We start from the raw sequence: 17,019 nt of genomic DNA, 5'->3' as shown, positions 1-17,019 counted from the left end.
AAGTGGGTAGAAAAATTATGGCAGTCATAATTATGTAGCTTGCTATCGCTTTAATGTGGAAGGAAATACATTATTTGACAACTCTATACCAGATGGAATGCATATTTTTTGGGAAAAAAAACAACTTCAAATGCTAATCTATAAAGCCTTGAAAAGAAAGACTGGTATTTTCATTTGAGACTAATGTGTCGGAAGATTGCCAAAAGAAATAATTGAATCTTTATCATTCAGCATATCCATGGTTTCATGTATATCCATTTCTAACTCATTTCAAATTCAATTTTGGCAAATGAAATAATTGACTAAGTTGAGGAAAGTCTATATTAATTTAACATTGTTAAACACAATGTCAGATTTCAACCCTAGTCTCTAACTCCAACTTTATCGTTCCTTCCAGGATTCCAGACCAAAGATGAAAAGCAGATACTGAGTCTGTGACCATAGCAAGTTAACTGTAGATGAAACAAAGAGCTGTCCTTTTGAAAATATCAGAATATTTTTATTTTTAGGTAATTTTCTTGGGGGTCAATTTTTTTTTTTTTTTTGAATCACCATATGGGTATAAGTGGGCTGTGGTACTTCAGGGAATTGGTCAGTTTTGCTTTCAGTCTTCTTTGGAAAGCTTAATTTAAGAGTAAGAAATGAGAAATAGGTAAGAGTAAGAAATGTCTACATGAGGATAGCAAAATAATTACTCATTGCTTCATCACCCTATCCCTCCCAGTGTCCCCCTCCTCTACACTGTGATGCCTTGTTGGCCAGGAGGAAAGAGGATATGATATACAAACCACAAACCTTTGGGTTGCATCCACTTGACATAACCATGCCAAATGGAGACATGATAGGCAGAGAGCGAGAGTATGGTTCATCATGGATCTGCATAGGCCACCAATTGGTCACCCTTCTGTGCTCTATTCATACAAACTCCCAAACACTTACCTGGATCTTCCATCAAGATGAAGCTATTCAAAAATCACTCTGCTTGAAGTAATTATTTGTTTTATTTTCATACTTCGCCACCCCCCATGCATGAGACCTCGGTGGGGTTTGTTGTAATCAAGACAACTGGATTGGGTGACTGCCATTTTTGTCTCTGCCAGGCCCTCTGTTTTACTTGTTTACCTCCAACTGTGCACCTACTTAAATATTGCTTTTTCAGGAAAAAAAAAAAAGCAAAAACCGAACCAAAACGAACAAATACCTAAAAATTCTAGATATTTTTTCTCTACTTGGCTGTTTCTTTCAATGTCTGACTGAATGGCATGTGGCCATGTTCTTCTGAATTTACTAATTTCATACATCTTATTCCTGTCATTAAATATGAAATATGCAAGATATATTTCACTTACAATTTATAAAAATGAGAGTTTATTTCTTTTTTATAGTTTAAATCCTCCCCCTTCCAAATATACTTCTTCCAGACTCTAAGAGAACTTAGACTAGACCCACTCTGAGGTATGGAGATGAAGAAGGTGTCCATGGAAATGAGCCTACAGGCAAAAGCAAGTCACAGGAGTAACCTCACAGAAAGCTTTGTCCAGGGTTGTCTAGAGAAGCAACAGGTAAACTACCTTTTTGTGGTATATAGCCTATCCATAATCCATGATATTTTAGTGGAAATTATCAGAATAGTACTTGGTTTAAGTTGTGGTGTGGACGGTTTTTAAAAGGGGGAATGGCTTTTGTGGGCATAACTAATAGAGAAGCACATTCCTTCCCCTCTGACATATACCTCAGTGGGGCAAGAGGAGGAACTGAAAGTCAAATGCTGAGAAAAGGAAAATGAGATCACTGTCTCAAAGTATTTGTGAAACAGCGTCTAAGGAAATGTGGAAATTTCTAGGAAATGATTTGAAGAAGACTACCAACTTAAAATCATTGGCATGTTAGGACATCACAGTCATTTTGACAACAGAAAAGTAATTGGGACTATACTTTTCATCAGCAGTGGTGAGATCTGGGACTTGTAATTGACATGATTTGATTTGGGGAACAATTTAATTAGCATTAGCCTTCGTAGGAGATAGTATGAGAGAAAGCACTAAGTATGTGGGGCTAGATTCTAGAGAGCCATAAAAGTTGGGCAGTGAGATTAACTGTCGTCATGGAGATAACATAGAAAACAGAAAGTTTTTAAAACTGAGCAGTGAAGCCCTGAGATTGATCTAATTAGTTGTTTATGTGGAAACTGGGGAGGAGTGGGTGGGAAAAAGAAGTAGGAAGCTGGACTAAACACATGAAACTTCCGACATGTTGACATTGTTTAAGCCATAACACATAAGCTAAATGTCCATTAGACCTCTACTTAATTTTAAATATTAATCATTAATTATCTGAATGCCAGGTGATCTGGAAAGATACAAAAAGAAATCTTTACTTAATATAATGAATAATTGATTGAAGATAAATCTTTTTTTTTTTTTTTGGCTTTCTATGAAGATAAATCTTTTTTTTAAGGTGAGTTTTCTTTTTTTAAAATTTTTAAAGATTTTTTCGTTATTTATTTGACAAAGAGAGAGAGCACAAGTAGGCAGACAGGCAGGCAGGGAGAGAGGGGGAAGCAGGCTCCCCGTGAGCAGAGAACCCCATTCGAGGCTTGATCCCAGGACCCTGAGATCATCACCTGAGCAGAATGCTGAGACTTAACCCACTGAGCCACCCAGTTACCCTAAGATAAATCTTTTGATTGATAATTGATTTTAGAAGGAACCCTGTGGCTAGGTGTTATTGATTTGATGTATTTCTTGCTTCAGTACTTATTTAAGACATATTTACTAAAACTCTACTATTAGTTGAGTGATCGATCTGGAATGAAACGGATGACTGATATAATGAAATTGTGCAAATAGAGGCAGATTTATCTGTATATTCCCTGAAAATTCACTTTGATGCCTTCAGTAGCATGCTAAACAGAATTATTATGTGCAATATTTGCATGCTAAAACACACAAATAATTGGAAAAAATGGTTAAAATACATAGGCAATTCAATTTTCTAAAGGTGTGTGATAGCACTTGGGACAGCAGAATGAGAACTAAAGTTCATGGGAAGATGGAGGAAACGAGCCTTTCCCTATTCCTCTCATTATGTGTAAATAACACCAAGAACATTATACATACAACAAGCATAACAAGACTTTGAAAGTTGGAAAGAAACAAAGCAGACAAGCTAAAGACCTCACGCTTGAGGAACGACATGGTGGTGAGTTTCCTGGGATTTTTTTTTTTTTTTTTTTTTTTTTTTTTTTGCCTCACATATCCTAGAGAAGCCAGCAACTCAGAAACACCAATAGGTAAAGACATCCCACCAAAAAAAGAAAGTCTAAGCAAAATCCCACTCTCTTTGGCCAAAGAACCTTATGAAGAAGCCTAGAAGGATGAAAACAGAAAAAAATTGTGTCCCATTCCCACCCCAGTCAGGAAGGCTTAAGTGGGGAGCCCAGAATTCCAACCCTGCCGTGTTGTGATGAGGAGCCTTCTTGGGTTCAGTGCCCTCCCTTCCCCCATTGACTATTGGTATTGAGGGTACCAGAGAAGAGTGAGGAGGAAGCTGAGAATCTCATTTTTGTAGAGTTAGACACCTGGACCAATGGCAGAGACTCACGAGTCCAGAAGTAAGATCCACACAGATATTCACAACCAATTTTTCAAAATGGTACAAGCAATTAATGAGGGGAAGATAAGTTCTCAACAAATGATACCAGAGGAATGCAGCATCCATAGGCAGCAAAATAAACATTGACCTAAGTCTCACACTTCATACACAAATGAACTCAAAATCTATCCCAAACTGAGAACGAAATCTTGCCATTTACAATGACATGGATAGAAAGGGAAGGCATTAGGCTACGCAAAATAAGTCAGTCAAAGAATACCATATGATTTCACCCATTTGTGAAATTTAAGAAACAAACAGATGAACATAGAGGAAAGGAAGGAAAAATAAAATAAGACAAAATCAGAGAGAGAGGGAGACAAACCATAAGAGACTCTTAACTACAGCAAACAAACTGAGGGCTGCTGGAGGGGAGGTGGAAGGGGGGATGGGGTAAGTGAGGGATGGGCATTAAGAAGGGCACTTGATGTAATGAGCACTCAGTGTTATATGCAACTAATGAATCACTCAATTCTACCTCTGAAACTAATAATATGGTATATGTTAACTAAATTGAATTTAAATACCAAATTTGAAGAAAAAATTTGATACTGAACTAAAATGTAAAACATAAAATGTGGAAACCTTTAGAATTAAAAACAAACACAGAAGACTACCTTTAGAATCTAGGACCAGGAAAAGAGTTCTTAAACTTACATAAATGCATGAGCTTTGAAAGAAAATAGTGAGCTCCTAGGAAAATGTATGACAAAAAATAAAAATGAGAAAGAAAGAAACACCTGTGTCATCAGCTCTGTGTGTGTCTAGGGTGAAACTTTATCCATGCAAAGGAATGCCACACTGAGGCATTAACAAAAGCAGACAAACAAATAAAATGTTCCCATTTGTGTTAGATTACCTGAGCACAAGTGGAAGCAGGCACAAAACTTTGCAAGGCCAGGTAGGCAGAGAAAAATTCCCAAAGAATGTGAAGCCAAGCAATTCCCAGAATCCCAAAGTGCTGGAAATGTTTCAATTCCCTCACCAGCGAGAGTAGAGAGACCTCACAAACACACGGGGTGCAAAGAAAGATAGCAGTTTAGGTACACTTTAGTAGTAAGACTAAATTAGTTCTAGAGTAAAGGTTACTGTAGCCCTCCAAAATAATCATGATCACATTCATAAAGAAAACAACATGTATCATAGAGAACTACTTGGATATTATGGTTAAAGTTTAGTGAATGAGAGTTATTTCTTATTATACAAGAAAAACTGTTAAGATAATTTAAATTCTTAGGTACATTTGTGAAATAATTGTTGAGCTACATTTTTTTCAGCACTTTAGGATTGTAAAACAATGTACATTTTGATTACTTATTAATAACTAGAGGCGCAAACTCCCCATATATGTATATCACATAGAGAACTACTTCAGAGATTTATTTATTTGAGAGAGAGAAAGAGAGAGAGCACGTGGGCAGGAAGAGGAGCAGAGAGAGAGAGAGAGAGAATCTCCAGTAGACTCCCACACTGAGCTCAGAGCTTGACTGAGGGGCTCGATCTCATGACCCTGAGATCATGGCCTGAGCTGAGATCAAGAGTCAGAGGCTTTTAACGGACTGAGCCACCCAGGCACCCCTCATAGAGACCTACTTTAATAATATGGTCAAAAGTTTCTCTGAAAAAGAAAGCACGTTGTCTATTAGGTGGCATGACTATTCTATTTTACGCCGGGTAAGGCAGACACAGGGAGATACACACTTGCAGGCCATGTGGGACTTAGACTCACGAATGGCTTCTGATACAAACAGCAGCAATAATAAAGCAGGGAACAAAGCCATGTAGAGCAACGCACTGGTAATGCTTATTGTCCACTATAGGAGATAGGAGAGAAGCTTTCTACACCTGATTCAATATTGCAGGGACATTACTCTGACTTGTCTCCTCTGATTGGGGTCCTCTCCAGGTTCTTTGATGGTAATGTCTTTTCATAATAAAGTTCACAAGTTTGTAATGACTCTTGTTAAAAACTCAACTTAAAAAAATTGTTTAGAGTAGTTTTAGGTTTACAGAAAAATTGAGAAGATAGTACAGAGAGTTCCCATATACCCCCGCACCCAGTTGCTGCTACTATGAACATTATATATTAGCATGCTATAATTTGCCAAAATTAATGAACCAATGCTAATACATTATTAGTGACTAAACACAGATTATTTAAATTTCCTTATTTTTTTTCTTTCTTTTTTTTTTTTTTCCCCCATTTAAAACCCTTTTTCTGTTCTAGGATCCCATCCAGGAACCCACATTACATGTAGTCATCAGGTTTCCTTAGGCTTTACTTGACTGTGACAGTTTCTCAGACTTCTCTGTTTTTTGTTCAACGTGGCAATTTTCAAGAGTACTAGTACTATTTTATACAATGCAGCTGTAACTCTTTTGTTTATTTTGAAAAAAAAAATAGAAGTAAAATACTCCTACATGTATCGTCCTAAAGATGCAAAACATCTAATTTCCTTGTCTCAATATGATTTTTAAAATTATATTCTAGGGGCGCCTGGGTGGCTCAGCGGGTTAAAGCCTCTGCCTTCGGCTCAGGTCATGATCCCAGGGTCCTGGGATCGAGCCCCGCATCGGGCTCTCTGCTTGGCTGGGAGCCTGCTTACTCCTCTCTCTCTCTCTGCCTGCCTCTCTGCCTACTTGTAATCTCTATCTGTCAAAAAAATAAATCTTTAAAAAAAAAATAAAAAAAATAAAATTATATTCTACAGTAGTTGCAGCTATAATAAGGCTGAGAGTCCCTGATATTCCTGGTTTGGGGTGTGAAGTAATCAAATCACTGTGGCTATGAATTAAGGTATTAGGACTGAATGAACAAGAGTAGAAAAGTGTTATAGCACATTAATTTCAATATAGAAGTATAAGAGCTTCTATTACTTAGAGAAAAATAAATCCTTATTCTCCTTTCAAATGTATGTGTTCAGCAAATTTTCACTTGTTAAGGTAACTCTAATCAAGAGATAATATATCTACAATAATTCCTTAAAACATAATGTTAAATACCCAAAGAGAAACTGGGAATCTTGGAGATTGTAAAAAAAAAAAGAAGAAGAAGAAAGGACAGCTTACAAATATAAAAGAAAGAGCTTTGTTGGGAGAAACATGAATATTATTATAAGAAGACAAATGGATTGGACTTGAAAATGATCCCTTTAATCCATCCCTCGAGCATGCTGATCATGCTCTCACTCAGCTGGAAAAATAATTTAGGACTTATAAAATAAAATTGTAATGCGTATCATATTATGTGAATGCAAGTATATCTGTTAGAATCCTTAAAGTTAAAAATCTTGCCTGTGTACATTAAGGCTTTCGAAAGATTTGATTCTGAAGGCTATTAGGAAGTCTCGGATTTTGAAAGTCCCTTCTTCCAATCATAAAAGTAACCGAATATTTAAGATGGAAAAAAAAAGAAAAGAGATATATACACACAAGGCCTTTCTGTTATGATGATTGGTACATGGTAATGATTAATCCTAACCCTCAATATCCCATGAAATACGCAGAGAACACAAACCAGATGCAAATGTCACATTAGTGTAAAACAACCAGGAGAAGAGAGAGATATGTGTGGTAGAATGCGTTTGTGGGAAGTAGGAAGGAATACCAAGACAGACAGAGCAATGAAAATGGTGGTTTCTAGTATTTTATGAACTTCGCTTGTGACTTCTGGCAAGGGAAGAAGTGTGGTTGGCTGCCACTTATCATGGAAAATGTAGTCAGTGTAGTCAGACAACGGGTAATTCGGGGTACAGGAGAGGGAGGCCAGAAATGGGGCCGGAAGCTGCTCACATCAACATGAACTTACTACCTAGAGATAACAACGAAAATTTTTCCCCAAATTATTTTCTCTTCTTATGTACATACCTGTAGTCAGAATCAAGATTTGAAAAACAGTATGGGTGATCCTCTTTAGTGGATGGGAAAACCAGAGTATTTTTTAAGATGTGCAAGGAAACTAATTGCTCATGGCAAAACATCAGAGAGTCTAAAGTCTGTAAGAATCTCCTGAGATGCAAAACTTCAGCTCTTACATGAATCAGAAAATCCTATCTACATTCTTTGCTACAAAAGTGCATCTTTAACATAAACAATGATTCTTGGAACACTGAAAAAATAAAATAAAATCATACCTAAAAAAAAAAGAGTTTGCCTGCTGGAAAAGAGAAAGAACATACAGAAGAGGTAGGAGAAGCTGCGTGGGACCTGGTCAAGCACCCCCCACCCCCACCATGACATCTTAGGAAACTGCTGTTTTGAATCTTGACTCTACCAGTGGAGAGCTCCTTCACCTATACTCAGTTTGCTTGCTCAATGTCAAAGACCTATTTCTCCTCCAAACTACAAGACATTTTTTCTCCTCTTCATTTATTCAAACCCTGCGCATCATATCTATAGTTTTTCTGGAAAGCCTTTTGTCTAGTGGGCCTTGGTCTTCCCTAATGAGCTCAAGTTCGCTGCTATTCACACCTCTTCATGGTAATGGGGAAAAAAATGCTCTAGAGTGCCCAAATCTCTGGGCTAAAAATATTTTACAAACCATTGCAATTAGAGGAATTTCACTCATAGTATTTTCCTACACTGTTTTTTGTCATAAAATTTTACTAAGAGTTAATAGGATAATTAATACGTTCAGGCAAATGTTTCCTGTTGGATTCATAAGAAACGTTTTTTGGAAATGAGGACTTCGTTTTGAAAGAGGCAAATATTTAATTTCAAGCTTTAAGAGATCTGATTACCTTTAAGATCGTGATGATTTATAAATTGCATCAATATTAGCTTCAAGAAACCCCATGATTTCAATACTTGACTTTGAATGGATATTTCACATTCTCATAAAATCAGCTTTTTTTTTTAAAGATTTTATTTATTTATTTGACAGAGAGAGATTACAAGTAGACAGAGAGGTAGGCAGAGAGAGAGAGAGAGAGAGAGGGAAGCAGGCTCCCTGCTGAGCAGAGAGCCCGATGCGGAACTCGATCCCAGGACCCCGAGATCATGACCTGAGCCGAAGGCAGCGGCTTAACCCACTGAGCCACCCAGGCGCCCTAAAATCAGCTTTTAAACAAAGATTTATTGAGCTAATATAATCAAGGTTAAACAGACAAAAATGCAGTGTTGCTCCTGGTCTGTATGACTGATACATGCATTTATATACTATGGGAATTGGGGCATTTGGGTTGTTCAGTTAAGCATCCAAATCTTGATTTCAGCTCTGGTGTCTGTCTTAGGGTCCTGGAATTGAGCCCCAAGTCTGGCTTTGTGCTCAGTGGGAAATTGGTTTGAGGATTCTCTCTCTCTCTCCCCCTCTGCCTCTTCTCCACACTTCTTTCTAAAAATTAGTAAATTTTTTAAAATAAATACTATGGGAACTAACAGGAGAGAGCATTCTGACTAATGTGATATAACTAATTGTAATTATATAACTAATGCGATATAACTAGCCATAACTATAACATGCATTAAAAAGGAAGTACATTTTCCAGTATTTCTTAGAGGAGAAATATCTATATGTTTTCTGAAATGCCACTTAAAATTTTCAAGAACAGAGAAGCTACTTTTACAAGATATTTTTTCCTTGATAATGTACGTTCATCAATCTCTCAAGGAAAAATTCCTCAAGTTTTAGTGAGGGTTTGCTGGTGGTTTGTAGAATTGAGTGTTCTCTTCGTGGAGCTATAAAAGCAAATTATAAACAAATGGATCATAGATCTAGATAAGAAGAGATGATTAGATAACTGGCCCACATTTCAGAGATGAGGAGACTAGGAAAGAAAGGAAAAAGCTGCTTTCAAAAGTCAAGGTCAGTTGGAGTTGATAAAGACTCCCTAGGGTGACCCAGTTCTCAGGGTTCATTACTGAAATACAGAACAATGTAAAGTCAAATATCCTCTAGGTCTGAGATTACACTTCTTAAGTTCCCTTTACTGTTATCTGATTTTTACTGAAACAAATTACATGAGTTCCCAGCTGCCCTTTGACACTTCCCAACATCTTAAATGCAACAACAAATATTTATATTTTGATTATTTTAACCATAAAGGCAATTCTTAGAGAATGAAAAAAAATATTGTCAGGAACATTAAAGATATCCAATAATGTATCAAGATCAGATATAGCTGCTTTTGCCAAACTTTACATTCTAAAACCTACTCTTGTATGTACTTTGGAATAACTCAACCCACTATTTGATGTACTTTGGAATAATTTCCTGTAATTTGATAGAAAATGATTATATCAAAGAGGTGCATTATTGTTCATATAAACAGACTGTATCCTTCCATCACCGCAGTCTTTAGGTTTTAGGACAACAGTGAGTAAAGAGCTTTATTTTACAGCATTTTAAACTATACTTCCCCAAATACTTTTTATATAATTTCCTACTGAGGACCCATTGCAATTGAAAATTTGAAAATGAACAAAAGAAAACAGAACAAATTTTGAAAACAATGACATATAAAATCAAATGACAATCTTATGGGAGCATTAAAATCATTTTCACATATTAGATTCTTCAAAAAGGAAAATCACTGAAATTGTAGGAAACCAGGATGAGAAACAAAAATTTCAGTTATGTGTTGGATGATGACTATGTGCCAGAAACTGTGTTGTGTAATCATAATTAAACATCTTCAAAATAACCACAGGAAGAACTTCATATTATCCTGATTTTATGAGTGGGAAAGAATGAGGCTCAGAGCTGTTTATTGTTCATTCATTCATGTATTCAACAAAGAGTTATTGACTATCTGCTATGTTTACTACCTTGTTCAGTGAACATAGATGTGCATAACTCTTATGGCCATGGAGTTTACGGTCTAGCAGGGGAGATAGTCAATGAAAGTAGATATAGTTTCAAGGTCTCAGTAAGGATTAAGAGGAAAGCAGAGCAAGGAATAGTGGGTAATAGAGATCTGAGTGAAGGGAAGTAGAGATCTGAGTGATCTGAGTGCAATTATTGGTGAAGTTGAACATGTTTTATATATATACCAATTAGTGTATTTTTTCTGTAAATTGTCTATACAAAGTCACTGTTTATTTTTTATATACAGTTGTTTACTTCCCTTAACTTAGATATGCACACACTTATATACACACACATGCCTATATATAATATTAACACGTCAGGTTACTATTTGCTTTAAAATATTTTATCAGCATTTTATTTATCATTCAGTTTTTATGGTGTTTTGTACAGATAGGTGTTCTGAATTTATATACAAATAAATGTTTCAATTTTTTAAGGGCTTAATCTGGAGAATTAAAAGGTATGACATAAAATATTTGTTTTCTTATATTTCAGAATGAAATGGTCACCCTTTATCTGTCATCTCTTTCTACCAACCACGGTAACGACCTTTAAGGTCTTCACTGAACTGAACTATCGCTGTAGACCCAGCCACCAGTTTGAACTAATCTTTTCTGGGGGTAAATGTTCTATACATTATTATTTTGGTGGATTTTTCACATTTTAATATAATTTATGTATTCATGTTCATGGCGTATCTTAGCAATTTCTTTATTAGAATTTTTCCATGTGCTCTTATTTATTTTTCCAAAAATGTTAGTAAGGCATCTCAAAAGAACTAAGTGAAGAAAATAAATGTGTTCTGTAGTCAAATATATTGAGGATGTGTTGTACATCTGTTATTCTCTGGGACAATCTCAAATAACATGGAGAACTCTGAGAAGTCAAGCAGTAGAAAATGGGTTCATCACACATATTCTAATTTATATAACTATAAATTTTTATAAAACTATAATTTTTCTTATTACATCCATAAATATATAAAATATATATTTTATATATAAATATCTATATATATTTATCTATAAAATATGTACTTTGTATATAAAGAGTATAAAATAAAATATAAAATATATTTATATATTTTATGTATATATAAAATATATGTTTATATATTTTTATATTTATATAAATATAAAAAACATTTTAAGAAAGCTTAGTTTGAAGAGGAACCTCATTAGCATAATGGTAAAGGTGCTATGCTTTTGGCCTCAAAATACCTCTCCTTTTATAACCCCCCTAAGTTGCCAATACCTTACAATACTAATCATAAACACACCTGCCCTTATTTGCTTTGATGATTTTACATATATTGTACCAGTTACCTGGTGGCCCATTTCTCCATGGCTCCTTGTTGAGTAGCCGAACTTCTTTAGAGATACCATTTAAACAACAATCTCTACACAAAGACACTCAGTTTTCTCTCTTGAAAAGTAATCTCACTTTAACATTTTAGAACGCTAATGGTATCCAATCTTATGGTATGGCTATTTGTTGGCAAAATGTCTCCCTTCCTGGCTCACTTTAGGCAGGATTTAATTATGGTACCAGTAACAGCACTTGGTAGTTGCTCAATTGGATTTGGAACCAACGCATTCTGCAGTGTGAGGAGGGTAGATAATACAAATGCTTTGACTTCTCTCTGTGTATTAGCACTTCCTCTTTGTTACTTATTCTTTCTCTAATTAAATCTTCTTATGTGAGAAGTACTTATTAGTTCTAGTTAGTTTATTGAGGGACAGCTAGGAGAGAGAAAATTTTTCTGCCCAGAGGAGAAAGGTAGTCAATAAACTAATCAATTTAACTCATGATTAGACGAGCACAAGCTATCCATTCATTTATGTGTCTTAAAAATCAATGATTTTAACAGTGCCATTGAAATAAGTCAGATGGTCTGTACTAAGCTGAATTTGTTACAGCATTTTAGATATTGCTGTGGGATACACAGACTATCTGCAGGGTCCTTTCTGAATTGGAAAGTTATAAACATTAATAAATTTTTCAAGGTAGGGGCTCCTGTGTGGCTCAGTTGGTTAAGTCACAGATTGTTGATTTTGGCTCAGAACATGATCTCAGGGTTGTGATAAAAAAGGTCTTATTTCTCATAACAGACAATGCCCATATTTTGTTCCTTCTGCTCTCTTTGCCCCTCCCTTTATCCCACTTTCTTTATGACCTTTTCATTTTGGCAGAAAGATATAAGCATGGATGATCAGTGAATGTTATGATACCTATATAATTGCCTAACAGTATTATCATAATAACATTAATCATACAGTAATATTATTTAACATTAATATAATTCAACAAAAGCTATGTTTCTATGTAAGTAAAATAAAGCATTGGAAAAGGTAGTATCTATGTTTTCTACCATATTGGTAATTCTATAAATTACAAATAATTTCAAAATGTTTAAAAGAAAGCAATGAACTTGACATTAATTAGTATAATAATTAAGAGCATGAGCCAGGAAATTAAGTCTCTAATGTTACATCACATCTTAATCTTTTTTTTAAATTTTTATTTTTTTAGGATTTTATTTATCTATTTATTTTAGATAGCAGGGAGAAAGGCAGAGGAGGTTGAGGGAGATGGAGAGAATCTCAAGCAGACTCTGTGTTGAACATGAACCTGGTGTGAGGTTCAATCTCATGACCCTCAGATCATTACCTGAGCTAAAAACTGAAAGTTGGATGCTAGACCAACTGAGCAACCCAGGAAGCCCCACAGCTTAACCTGTTATAAGCTGAGCAGCAACAGACATGAGAATTTAATGTATTGGTATAAAGTGTTTCATGGTAAATCTTTCTAATTCATTTAACATCTTATAGTCACAGTCCCTCCATTATTCTTGATATCAGTAATGTATGCCTTCTCTCTTTTTACCTTAATCAAAGTACAGATTTATTGATTTTCTTATTTATTCCAAAGAATCAGCTTTGAGTTAGTATTGATATTTTTACTTTTCAGAATTTTCTTTTTCACTGATTTTAATCATATTTTTGTTTGTTTCCTCTTATCTCCTTACATTAGACATAATTTGGTCTTCTATTTCTAGCTCTTTAGGATGGCATTTTAGACAATCGATTTTATACCTTTTTTCTTCCATTTAAGCATTTATAGCTAAAAATAAAGTATCACAACAAATTATATTTTTTAATGAATTACATTTTAATTTTCATCCATTTACAGTATTTCAAAATTTCTTATGCTATTTCTTTTTTTCTCTGTTTCATTTGGAAGCATTAATTTTTCACAGATCTATTGAGATACAATTGGCATGCAGGCATTGTATAAGTTTAAGGTGTATATCACCATGATATAAAGTGTTACACAGTATCCAAATATGTGGGGATTTTCCAAATATCTCTATTTAGTTAATTTCTTTTTGTTGTTGTCAAAGAACATGTTCTGTGCAGTATCAAAATTTTAAATTAATTGAGATTTATTTATAAGCCAATTATTGTCTATCTTGGTGTACATATCATGTGCACTTGAAAAGAGTATTTATTCTGCAGTTGTTGAGAAGAATGTTATATAAATATCCATTAAGACAAATTGGTTGATGGTGCTATGTCTCCTATATCCTTGTTGTCTATGTATTCTATAGTGGCTGAGAAGTATTGAAATCTCCACCTAAAATTGTAGATTTGTTTGGGTTGTTTCCAGTTGTGTCATTTCTTTCTTTATGTATTTTGGAGTGGTGTTATTAAGGTCATAAATAAACATTTAAGATTTCTATCTCCTTCATTAATAATTGACCTCTTATTGTTATAAAATTGTCCTCAACATCTATGATAATTTTATGTTTCAAGTCTATTTTTTTCTGGTATATTAATACAGATATTCAGATTTATTGTGATCACTTTTTACTATTACATGTTTTATATAATTTTCTTTTTATTTTAGCCTATAAGACTAGTGAAGCCTAGTCTTCACATTAAACTGGGGCTCTTTTAAACAGCATGTAGTTGGATTTTTCATTTTAATCCAGTTTGAAAAGGTCAGTCTAGGGGCGTCTGGGTGAGTTAAGTGTCTGCCTTCAGCTCAGGTCATGATCTCAGGGTCCTGGGATTGATTCCTACATCAGGCTTTCCACTTGATGGGGAGTCTGTTTCTCCCTCTGCCCCTCCCTCCTGATTATTTTCTCTATCTCTCTTTCTCTCTCCCTCAAATAAATAAATAAATAAATCTTTAAAAAAAGGAAAGGTCTTTTAGTTGGAGAATTTAGTCATTTATACTTAATGTAAATTACCATACGGTTGGATTTCAATATAACATTTTGTTGTTTTCTATCTGTTTGATTAAACTTTAGTCTCTCTTTTCTTTTTTCTTTAGATTTATACTTCAGTATGTTTTAATATTTTATTTTATCCCCAATACTGCCTCTTAAAGGCATCTTTGCTTAAATTTTAGCTGTTGCTCTTAAGTTAATAATACATATTTTGTCACATAATCTGCCTTCAAATAATAATATAGGCCCTTGATATATAATGTAAAAATCATACAACATTCTACCTCCATTTATCTCCTCCCATTCTTGTATTTTCATCTTACATTTTATTTCTACACATGATATAAATATAAGAACATATTGTTATAATTTTGCTTTAAACCATCCTTTGTCTTTTAAACAAATTTAAAAATAAGAAAAGCCTTTTTTAATCATTCCCCACAAACTTGCTATTTCTGGAGCTATTTTTTTTTTTTTCTCCAAGATTCCATCTGGTGTTATTTTTCTTCTGTATGAAGAACTTCCTTTAACATTTTCCATAGTGCAGATCTGTTGGCACTAAATTTTTTTATAGTTTCACCAAAAATGTTTGGATTGGCTAAGGTTGTTCTGTAGTAGTTTTCTTTGAAGAAAAGCTTGCATGTTCAAAATTATTCAACTATAGCATTTATTTTTGAGGACCATTTAGTTTGTCCTTGGCTCACCCTTTTTTTCCCTAAATATCTTATAACTGTTGCACCATTGTCATCTGTTCTTTGATTTTGCTATGAAGTTGGCAGAGCCAGAGCTTTTTTATCCCTTTGATATTTTTGCTTCACTGTCCCTACAATTCTTTCTTTAATTTTGAAGATTAGTAATTTAAGTAATATATATCCCAGAACAAGTGTGGGTCATTTTTTTCTGACACACTAGGTGCTCTTTTGTGGAGTTTGAAGACATCTTTCATTTTAGCAAATGGCCCTGAATTATAAATACTTTTATTATAATTGCTTGAATTTATTTTTGGGATTCCAATTATACATATATTGAATCAACTTAATATTTTATATCTATAATTTCCTCTCAAATTTTAAGAAAAATATTTATTTCCAACACAATTTTATTTACTTTTCTTGTTTCTAGCTTCTGTGTCTTTTACACTTTCCTTAATGCCTCCATCATCCATGATTCCTTCACTTTTACTTTATTTCTGTGAAAACTTTACTTTTTCTTCTACTTCTTTCTTGAGTTCTGTCAACTCCAGTTCAACTACTTCTGCTGTTTTCAATGCTTCCATGCATCCTTGCATTTCTGCTCTGTACTCTTACTTTTTAGAATTGATTGCTTTATATTTCATGGGGGAAAATGTGATTTCTGTTGTCCTTTCCTGCATGGCAATATTTATCTAGTATGTAGTACTTTATTTGTTAAGTTCATTATCTGCTACTAAGTCACACCCTTATGTATCCCTCATAAAACATTTTTACATAGATTTTTTTTATCAACTCTCTTTAATTGTTTATTATTGAATGGACTGGGTTTCCTAGACCAGCTGTTTGTTGGGGGTTCTTGTGATACAGTAAGGAGCAGGAAAATAGTAAGGATCTCTCTCTCCCAACGTTTCAGAGACATGCTATTTCCAATATTAAATATATTACTGAATAATATATTACATATATGTTAGAAAGAACTTATTTAAATATAAATATATTTTAAAATAACATATTTAAATAAACATATATTAAATATATTTTGTATTAAGTAAATTTGGCTTCTGCAACATCTCCTACATTTGTAAAATATACTGTCTGTAAGGGTACTTTTGTTATTTACCCATTTTGATACCTGCATCCTAGACACAACACATGGCTTTTGCACTGTGTTGTTTCACTGTCAGGAAATACATTCTTGTTAATTCTTTAGAGACCTGTAGGCACTGGCCTTTCTCCTTAGCTTCTCTACACTTCTTGCCATTTATCTCCTATAGTTTCAACTGGCTTTTGCAGTCCTGCAATTAGTTTGAAATCTATCTATAATTGTGTCAACATTTAAATTTCTGTATTTATAATTTAAATTTTAGTTAGTTAACACAGTACGATATTGGTTTCTGGTGTAGAATTTAGTGATTAAATTTGTATCTTTTTTTTTTTTTTTTCTTTTCATCTTTCCTAAATTTTGAAGAGCCTGGTATGGGGGGAGTGGAGAGAGAGATGCTGACTTTAAACATTCATGTTCATATTAGAATTATCCCTTTTAAAATTTTTGTTACCAGGGGCGCCTGGGTGGCTCAGTGGATTAAGCCGCTGCCTTCGGCTCAGGTCATGATCTCAGGATTCTGGGATCG

The sequence above is a fragment of the Meles meles genome, chromosome 3, assembly GCF_922984935.1.
Source record: "Meles meles chromosome 3, mMelMel3.1 paternal haplotype, whole genome shotgun sequence".
NCBI classification, from domain to species: Eukaryota; Metazoa; Chordata; class Mammalia; order Carnivora; family Mustelidae; genus Meles; species Meles meles.
The sequence above is the reverse complement of the archived record's forward strand: the minus strand, read 5'-3'. Positions refer to the sequence as shown.